This window comes from Micromys minutus (genome assembly GCF_963924665.1).
Source record: "Micromys minutus genome assembly, chromosome: 11".
NCBI lineage: Eukaryota > Metazoa > Chordata > Mammalia > Rodentia > Muridae > Micromys > Micromys minutus.
In genome coordinates this window covers 44845997-44854949 of record NC_137980.1, presented here as the reverse complement: position 1 = coordinate 44854949, position 8953 = coordinate 44845997, and positions in this window count along the sequence as shown.

The following is an 8953-nucleotide window of genomic DNA, read 5'->3' as shown; positions in this document are numbered from 1 at the left end:
CTTTCTAGGCACGAGATAGGAGCACCCAGCAACTGTGCTCAAAGGCAAGTTGAAAATAAGCAGTGTGTGTGTGTGTGTGTGTGTGTGTGTGTGGCTAAGTGGGAGCTGGTTCCCGGAGCTTAGGCAGGGTAGCAAAGCCACACTCTAGGGACAAGGGGTGGATTCTGTCCCTTGGTATGTTCCTGTGGGACTTCAGCCTATGCTCCACCACATCCCATTTGGATCTTAGTTTCCTCATATGGACAGTACACTCATAGACCTTATCCTGTGCTGGCAAGACTAATTAGGATCATGAATAGAAATGCTTTGAAAATAATGGGGGGAAAAGTTGGAAAAGAAACTTAGCAAGCTGGGTAAAGTCAAAAGGAAGCAGGGAAATGTGGGGTTGGGGAGATATGGAAGAGTAATGAGATAACCACCATATAAGTAAACTGGTAGTTTAAAAAGAGGAATTCTCTTAATATAGAAACAGATGTTGTTACAGAACAATAGTAAAAGGCTTTTGCATCCAGGTGTGGTGATGCACCATCTGTTTGCCTGGTACCCGAGAGGCTGAGGCAGTACAAGTGTGAGACTGAAACCAGCCTGAGGTTCCTAGTGATATCCTGAGGATAAACGTGTGTGTGTGTGTGTGTGTGTCAGGTGTAGCTATAATAGCCCCCAAATCCCTCTTTAGTAAGGGGTGGACCCTGGAAATCATCCATTTCTTTTGTGCAGAATTTGGCTGCCTTAACCTTGTATAAGTAGGTCTTGGAAGGATGACCCTCGCTGCTGTGAGTTTCTGAGAATTTTTGTTGAGTAGATGCATAAAATTCTTAGGCATGAAGATAAAAATTCAAATGTTCTTGCTTCTCTAGGAAATGAGGGAAGGTCTTAGCAGAAAGTTATCATTACAGTTGACAACGTGTCTTTGCTCATTTAAAAGAAAAAGGGGGGTGTTGCTTTAACGAACATTCATTTTTTTGACAACTTCATACATGTATGACATGTATTGTAGTAATTTCACCCCCTTTCTCCTTTGTCATCTCTCCCCTACTCCTTCTGAACTAACCTTCCCAATGAGCCCCTCCCACTGACACATCTTCAGTTGCTATTGTTTTTGTGACCTTCTGTGTTTGATTAAGGTTGTTTGCCGGAGCATGGGTTGGGCGTTACTGAGGCCCAGGCAAGTTACCACTGGCTATATTACTGGAAAAAAACACGATTTTCCCTTCTTCGGCAACCATTAATTGGCCATAGTTCCTCGGGGAGGGGCGGGGCCTCATGAGCCCCTCCATCTTCTGTGATTGACAGTTGATGGGTTCAGTAGCTAGCCACTGCGGCTGTGGGTTTGAGTGCAAAGGCCACCGTAGCAGACAGCATCCCCACTCCTCCCCGGCACTCCTCCCCATCCTCGGGCCCTTACATCTTTTCCGTCCTCTCTTCCACAGTGCTCGCTGATATATCCCATTTAGGGTTGGGTACTCAACCATCAATTACTGTCTGCATTCTATGAGTCTCTGCATTCACTGCCCTTTACGAGCAGAAACTTCTCTGATGCATGCTGCAAGCAGCACTAATCAATTGCTGGCTCTTGTCTGGACCCTTGCGCTCCTTCCTTGTAGATTTATGTTAAGGCGATACATGATTGGACAGAGAGGTAGGCGGGGAAAGGTCTACGAAGGCGGAAGAGGAGGAGGAGATTCCGGAGGAACAGACATGGAGACGGGTGTGTGTTTCTCTCGGCGCATCTCAAGCTTGATGAGGTTGTTATTATTTCTAAGGTTTCTATGGGTCTTTTTTTTTTTTTTTTTTTTTTTTTATCACATAGAAGGGAAGTTTGTATCTTTGTCCATTGGTTGTAAGTTTATTGTGTAGAGGTTTGTGAATTGAGATTTTAATATGTAAACCTGCTTGATAAGCTACCGGGATTGGGAGTCACGTTTGTGCCGGGCACGGAGGAAAGAAACACTCAAGGGTCAACAAGGACAGAAGCAACAGGGCGGGCTGAGTGAATCGCCTGGGAAGGGAACCTCGTGGAGAGGGCATCTTGTGGACCGTGTGACAGAGCCCGTGTGCTCAGCTCCACACTAGAACGTCGTTCTCGGAGTGAGACCTTGGGGACCAATAAAAGGTTAAGCCATTTTTTAAAATATTTACTGCAACACTTCCTCTAAGAGATCCTCTGCCCCTTTATCATTCTGAGAAAGAAGAAATTACTATGTAACAAAGAGCAGTGGAGATCAAAACAATCATACAATCAATTCTGAGGACTAACATGTTAATATTTATCAGAATACTTAGATCTGCACACCCCTCACTTGGGCAGTTCGCCGTTTAACACAGCAATCATCTGGGAACTTATTCTGCCCTCTACAGTCAATCTTGGGGGTGTGCACAGAGATAGTACACACACCTATGTTTTTGTGGGGCTGGAAGTGGTTCCATTGTTAAAAACAGGTACTGCTGTCCCAGGAGACCAGAGTTTGGTTCCCAGAATCTAAGCTGGACAGCTTACAACCACACTCGCAAACATACAGGAAGATATCAGTGTCAGAGGTGACGGAAGAGCCAAGGTGTGAGTGCCAAAGTACACGGTAGGTTCTTGCCATCTGCGACTTCAGTGACATAAAGTGCAATGTCACAAGGAGTTGGTGACAATGGGTGGGGGAGGTCAGCCCTTCTTTCCAGGGTCCACACCTTCTTCCATAACCAACTTTCTGAACTGGCCCTTTAAGGATTCCCCCAAACCAAAAGAAAGATACCTGGTGATGCTGTGGCTGACCCTGAAGAACTATTCTCCCTGAGCCTCAACCTCACTCTGTGTAAGAAGGGAGTAAAAGGGTCGCTGGAGCCCCCACATCCAACTCTGACAGATCATTAAGGCTTATTTGGTCCCCTTCCAAGTCTGTGATTGCTTCCCCAGGGTACACAGCATCATGGGGAGGGTTGGCGAGGACTGTGGCTGTCTCCCTTCCTTGGCAACTCGTATAGTACCTTCCAAAGTCACGAGAACCACTCCTCAGGGAAGAAGCTTCCAAGTCAGGGCCAGCTCAATTCCTCTAACCATGTTTCCCGTACATGTGGTGTCTTCAGCCATCCACCAGAGCTTGCCTCAAGCTCTAGAAAGCAACCAAGAGCAGTGGAAACAGCCATATTGCTTTAGGAGACTCTTATGTTCCTCTAGACAACAACTCAAGGAAAGGTACCATATTCTTTGACACCGGGGTTTGGTTTGATTGGAAGTGACTGTTGGGAAAAGTACCATCATACCACGTGGCATAACATGTGTGAGTGTGTGTGTGTGTGTGTGTGTGTGTGTGTGTGTAAATGCCACACAGATATGTATTATATACCTTCTAGGTAAGCGTATAGAATAATGTTTCCTTGTGGCTTTTTTAAACACCCTTAGTTTATCACTCCTCAGTTCCTCTCTGTCTTCACTGCCCTTTCTCCCCATCCTTGTCAGCCCCATCCCCATTATTCCCATTACCCCCTTCCCAACACCAGTCCTCTGCTCTGGCTGACACACACTACAGAGGACTGAAGAGAAACCCCACTGAGACTGAAGGAGCCTCATCTGGGATGCATGGAGGGAAGGAGGCAGTGTCCCAGAGAAGCAGGAGCACAAACAGTGGCCTGAACATTGCTCCCAGCCCCTCTCTGCTTCCTCTCGGCCTCTGTGACTTGAAGAGGATGCTTGACTTGGGGAAATAGAAAGCTATGTTCCTCATGTTACCCAGAAAACACTGCAGGATTGTGTCCCACTTTTTCCACTGTCCTCACACCCTTTCCTTCTCTTTTGTCCATCCGTCATCCAAGGTCACATTGAATGACAGAGAGCATCCTCCTGGGGTCTCATGATCATGTTTTGTCTTTTTTCCACCACCCACCTTTCCCACAGCAAATACACCTCCCTGTCACTGGTTCAAGTTATGGAATAATGCCACGTTTTGGGCTAACCAGTTACCATTGGACACTTACGTTATTTCCAGTCTTCTGCTCTCCTGGGAACATTTTTAGAAAACTCTCTTACTACGAGCTTGCTGCACACACTAGCAGAGCAGCCACAGGGGCAACAGGATGCGTGTATTGGAGGCTTTTCATAAGTAATGACGCATTTCCCCCTTTGAGGGTGAAGCAACCTCCTCTCTCCCCAGGAGCTGATGACTTATTCCTCGCGCTCGCTCTCAGAAGCTAGCAGTCTGCTTTGTGATTTATTTTCTTGTCTATCATCAGTAACCCCCATGATTTGCTACTTTCCATTCCCCACCATTAAGAGACACCCACACATTCCTGATCTACTAAATGCACTGACTTAGACAATCTGATCTAAAACATATACCTAGGTGTATCTACAAACCAAATAGGATATCGTTTTAAAAGACACACATGTGTGTGACCATATGAGAACATGTGTGAATGTGTTTGAACTTGGAGGCCAGAGTTGCATGCTGAGTGGCTTCTTCAATTGCTTATTTTTTTTTAATTCTTGAAAGTTTTACATTTGTTTATCTACTGCATATGAGTTGTTTGTGTGAGTGCAGGTGTGTGTGTGTGGGGGGGGGGGGGGAATCAGTTCTCTCCTTCTACTACGCAGATTCCCAGGAGTCAGACTTGGATCACCAGGCTCGAGCTGCAAGTGCTCTTACCCATTGAGCCTTCTTGCCAGTTCTCCACCTTCCATTTGAAACCATCTTCCACAGCACTAGGACAAGCTGTTTCAGCTAGAGATGGCTAGCAAGTGAACCCTGCGATCCACCTGTCTCTGCCACCCCAGTGTCAGGATCACAGGCACATACCATCACATGGTACTGTTTTCATGCAGGCATGGGGATTTGAACTCAGGTCCTCACACTTGCAGAGCAACCACTTGACCAACTAACCCATCTCACAGGCCCTGAAAAGGGCATTTTTCACCACATATGCTATTGCACCATATTTTATTCTGCTGACTTTTGTTCAATCAATACCATTTGAGATCTATATTAATTTACGTAATTCTAATGCATTTGGTTTAACTACTATTTAACCTTTTCATCATTGTTGAACATTATTTTCAGACCAGTATAATATGTTGTCGTCACTTTGTGGTCACAAACAATACTGTTTTGAACTTCATACCTGTATCTTTGTTTCTTGGTTTGTTTAAGACAACGTCTGTCTACACAAGCCTGGCAGTCCTAGAACTGTGTATATATCTGGATCTTTAACTTTGCTAGAGTTTCTATAGGGAAATAGAGCTGTTGGGGGTAAGGATAGCACTCATTTTCAAAGTATTTTATTCAAAATTTGCATTGTGACCTTCAATAGGAAATAGGTTTACATCATCATCTGGTAAGGCTCACTCCACACACACAGGCAAACTTTTCATGAGATGACCAACCTTATTACATTAGCACAAGAAGAGCCTGCTGATGTATCTCTCGTTTAGTTTAGCTTCACACTAACTGTGAGACACTACTTACTTCCCAATAGCAATAGGTCATTTCAACCATGTGAGAAGGCATGGGTGAAAATTAATTGGGTTTTACTGAATACTATAAGGTAAGTCATCAGATACCCTCACTTAGAAGATGTTAATTTCTGCTACGACATCTGAGACTTCTTGCTTTGTCTTTTCTTTTTCTCCAGTCTGATGAGTATTACATAAGTGGTCATTTCTGGTTTTATTTTTATTTTTACCAATAAAGTTACACTTCTCTGTATATATTTATCCATCCTTCAAGTTTCTAGGGAATATATGTTTCCTGTTTTTATAAATTAGGTTTTGTCAGGTTTTCTTCTTGGTACTTTACAGCTGAGTTTCTTATGTCCTGTGGATTTTAATCCTTGAGCTATTGTTGAAAAAGCGTGTAAGAAAAAGAAATCTTTTCCCAGGCTGGTGAGATGGCTCGGTGGGTAATAGAGTTGGCTGCCAAGCCCAGTGACCTTCATTCTGTTCCCGGGACCAAGTGATAAAAGGAAAGAACCAAAACCTGAAGGTACTGCTCTGAATTCTACACCCATGCCATGGCACACATGCACACATAGACACACGTGCACATACTTGCATCACACATATGCACATACATGCACACACAGGTACACAATATGCTCTTTCTTTCTCACACATATGCACACACAAAACAAACACATAATACATTTTTTTAAATGTTCACAGTCTGTCAACCACTGGTTGTAATTGAGCAGAAAGCAACTATTGAACTTTTTTTGTGTGTGTGAGAGAGACAGTTGTTCAGGAACTCCCAGCTCCTCCTACCCCCAGATTATGTCTCACCATACCCAACTTGGTTGAATTTTTTTATATCTTACTTCAGAGATTTCTCCCTAACCAGTACCATAAAGCTTTTCCTTCAGATTTTTATTGTTTGGTAAGTGATTTGTATTTGTTTCCACTCAGAACCACTTTCCCCAACACCATTAAGATAATCCACGACAGAGTCAGGGTTTCTACTGCTGCAGTAAAACTATAACCAAGAGCCGTGTTAGAGAGGAAACAGTTTCCTTGGCTTACACTTCCACAATGTTGTCCATCGTCAAAGGACGTCAGTATGGGAGCTCAAACGGCAAGAACCTGATGCAGAGGCTACAGCAGGGTGCTGCTTACTGGCTTGCTCAACTTGATTGACTTCTTACAGAATCCAGGACCACCAGCCCAGGGATGGCACTACCCACCATAGGCTGGACCCTCCCCCTTTGATCGTTGATTGAGAAAATGCCTTACAACTGGATCTCATGGAGAAATTCCCCCATTGAGGCTCCTTCCTCTCTGATGACTCTAGCTTGTGTCAAGTTGACATACAGTACAACCCATTTCCCCTACTGATTTCTGTGGCTACCTCTTCACAGACCAAATGCTCACACACCTAGGACTGCTGGATGCAGTCCTTCTGTCCCATTGATGGGACTTTATATGTTAGACGCTCCAAGAACATTTAACAACATTACAGTGTTCCTTAATATCTAGCAGAGTAAGAGTTTTTACCTTTACTCATATATATATGATTAGTTCTTAGCCCATTCATGCAACATCCTGTAAGTACTAAGAGTTAAACCTAGGGCTCCCTTAACAGTCAAACTAACAGCAAACTTGAGATCCTCCTGCCTCTCCCTCTTTATGCTGGGACTGTAAGCACACACACCACACCCAACTAGTTCTCACATCTACAGATATGAGAGTTGTTCATCTACTCGGTTCTTCTATCATATTTAATGTTTCCTCTGGTGCCTAACAACTTCCTAGGTGGTTCCTTTTCTTTCCTCCTCTCTTCCTCTTTCTCTTCTTCTTCCTCCTCTTCCTCCTCCTCTGCTTCTTTTGTGTTTTATTTTTTTTCAGACAGGGTTTCTCTGTGTATCCCTGGCTGGCCTGGAACTCACTCTGTAGACCAGGCTGGCCTCAAAGCTCTACCTGCCTCTGCCTCCCAAGTATTGGGATCAAAGGTGTGCCCCACCACTGCCGCCACTCAGCTCTCTACTCATTTTCTCGAAGAATATTCTTTTCCAAATAAATAAGTGGTTGCGTCTTGTGAGGATGTTAAGTCTTCCAGACACTTACATCCCGATCTCACCTTTGTCTAGTGAGGATTCCAAACATCTCAGAAATGTTGACACAGTCAAGGAAGAACCAGGCAAGCACTAGTCAGAGGGCAGTTGCCAAGAATACCAAACTATGGCAGGTGTCAAGTGTCTCCGGGACCGGAAAATAACTTGAGAAATAAAATGAGACCTAGCAGTTCATACTGAGCTGAGTGCTTTCCAAGGCTATCACAGCACACATTAGAAGATGAAACTTTTAAACTCTATAGGAGGAGATGATATCGACCTGCAGCCTGAAGAAAGCAGGTGCGCAGAGTCACTAGACTGGCTCCTTTATGCCAGAGCTGAACGGCTTTTAATAAAGGATGCCAAGTGTCTCCCCAAGACTTCATCCGTCTGGGTTGTCTCTCGTGTGCCGCCCAGATTGTCTTCTAAACACAACGGAACAAGCATTAGAGCAAAATGAGTCACCAGCTTATCAGTCTCTGGGCTAGCAAGGGCTGGGGCGGGGGTGGGGTGACCAGACGACACTGGCAAGAAAGTCCAAAGCTAGAGATCCCAGGAAACCATGTAGACACTTGACCAAAGTCAACCTCATCACAGGACAATAGGCCATGCCCAGTAGAACAGGCTGCTCTAATTGGGTAGTGGTCCAGTTGGTGAAACATTTGCCCACATCCCAAGATGGGGGTGGGCAGGGGTGTGGGTGGGGGGAGACCAAATCAGCGGATGTCCACGGGAAGAGAAACAAATGGCCAGTGTGAAAAATGAAAGTGTCTCTGCACCAGAAAGGAAAGGACACTAAGGGAATGTCTTCAGTCTGATTAGCAAAGGCTGGATTTTCTCCCTCTCTCTTTCCCTCCCCCACCATACTCTCTCCTCTTCCTCTCTTTCTCATTTCTTTCCTCCTAGAGAGTCAAAGTTGAGAGAGTGGTAAAGGACACTTCCAAGCGCAGCTGGTAGTTCTATGAATTGGCACAGCTTTTCTGGAGGGCAATTTGGCAGACTACTAAAAAAAAAAAAGGCCGAAGACAAGTGCTCCATTTGATCCAGCAATCCTACTACAAGAAACTTTTCCTAAGGAAATAATTAGACGTGAGCACAAAAATGAATAGTAGCGGCTTAACATTTTCAGAGCACTCACTCCCCACTGGGCAACGTTGTCAACACTGCTCTTAACTCCTTCAGCCCTTAGAGCACCAAATGGTGTGACAAGGACCGTCGGGTCTGCGCCCATGCACGGAAACTGGGACAGAGATAAAATGAACGAGGAAACTGAGGCCACCGTGCCATAAATTGCTAAGTTCAGGTAGCTGGCCAATAACAAGTTGGGACTTGAACCCTGGTCTCTTTCATCCTCAAACCCAAAACCCAGCGCTCTAGATCGGTTTCTTGTCCAGCTTTCTGGAACACTGAACTAAAAAGATGCTGCACA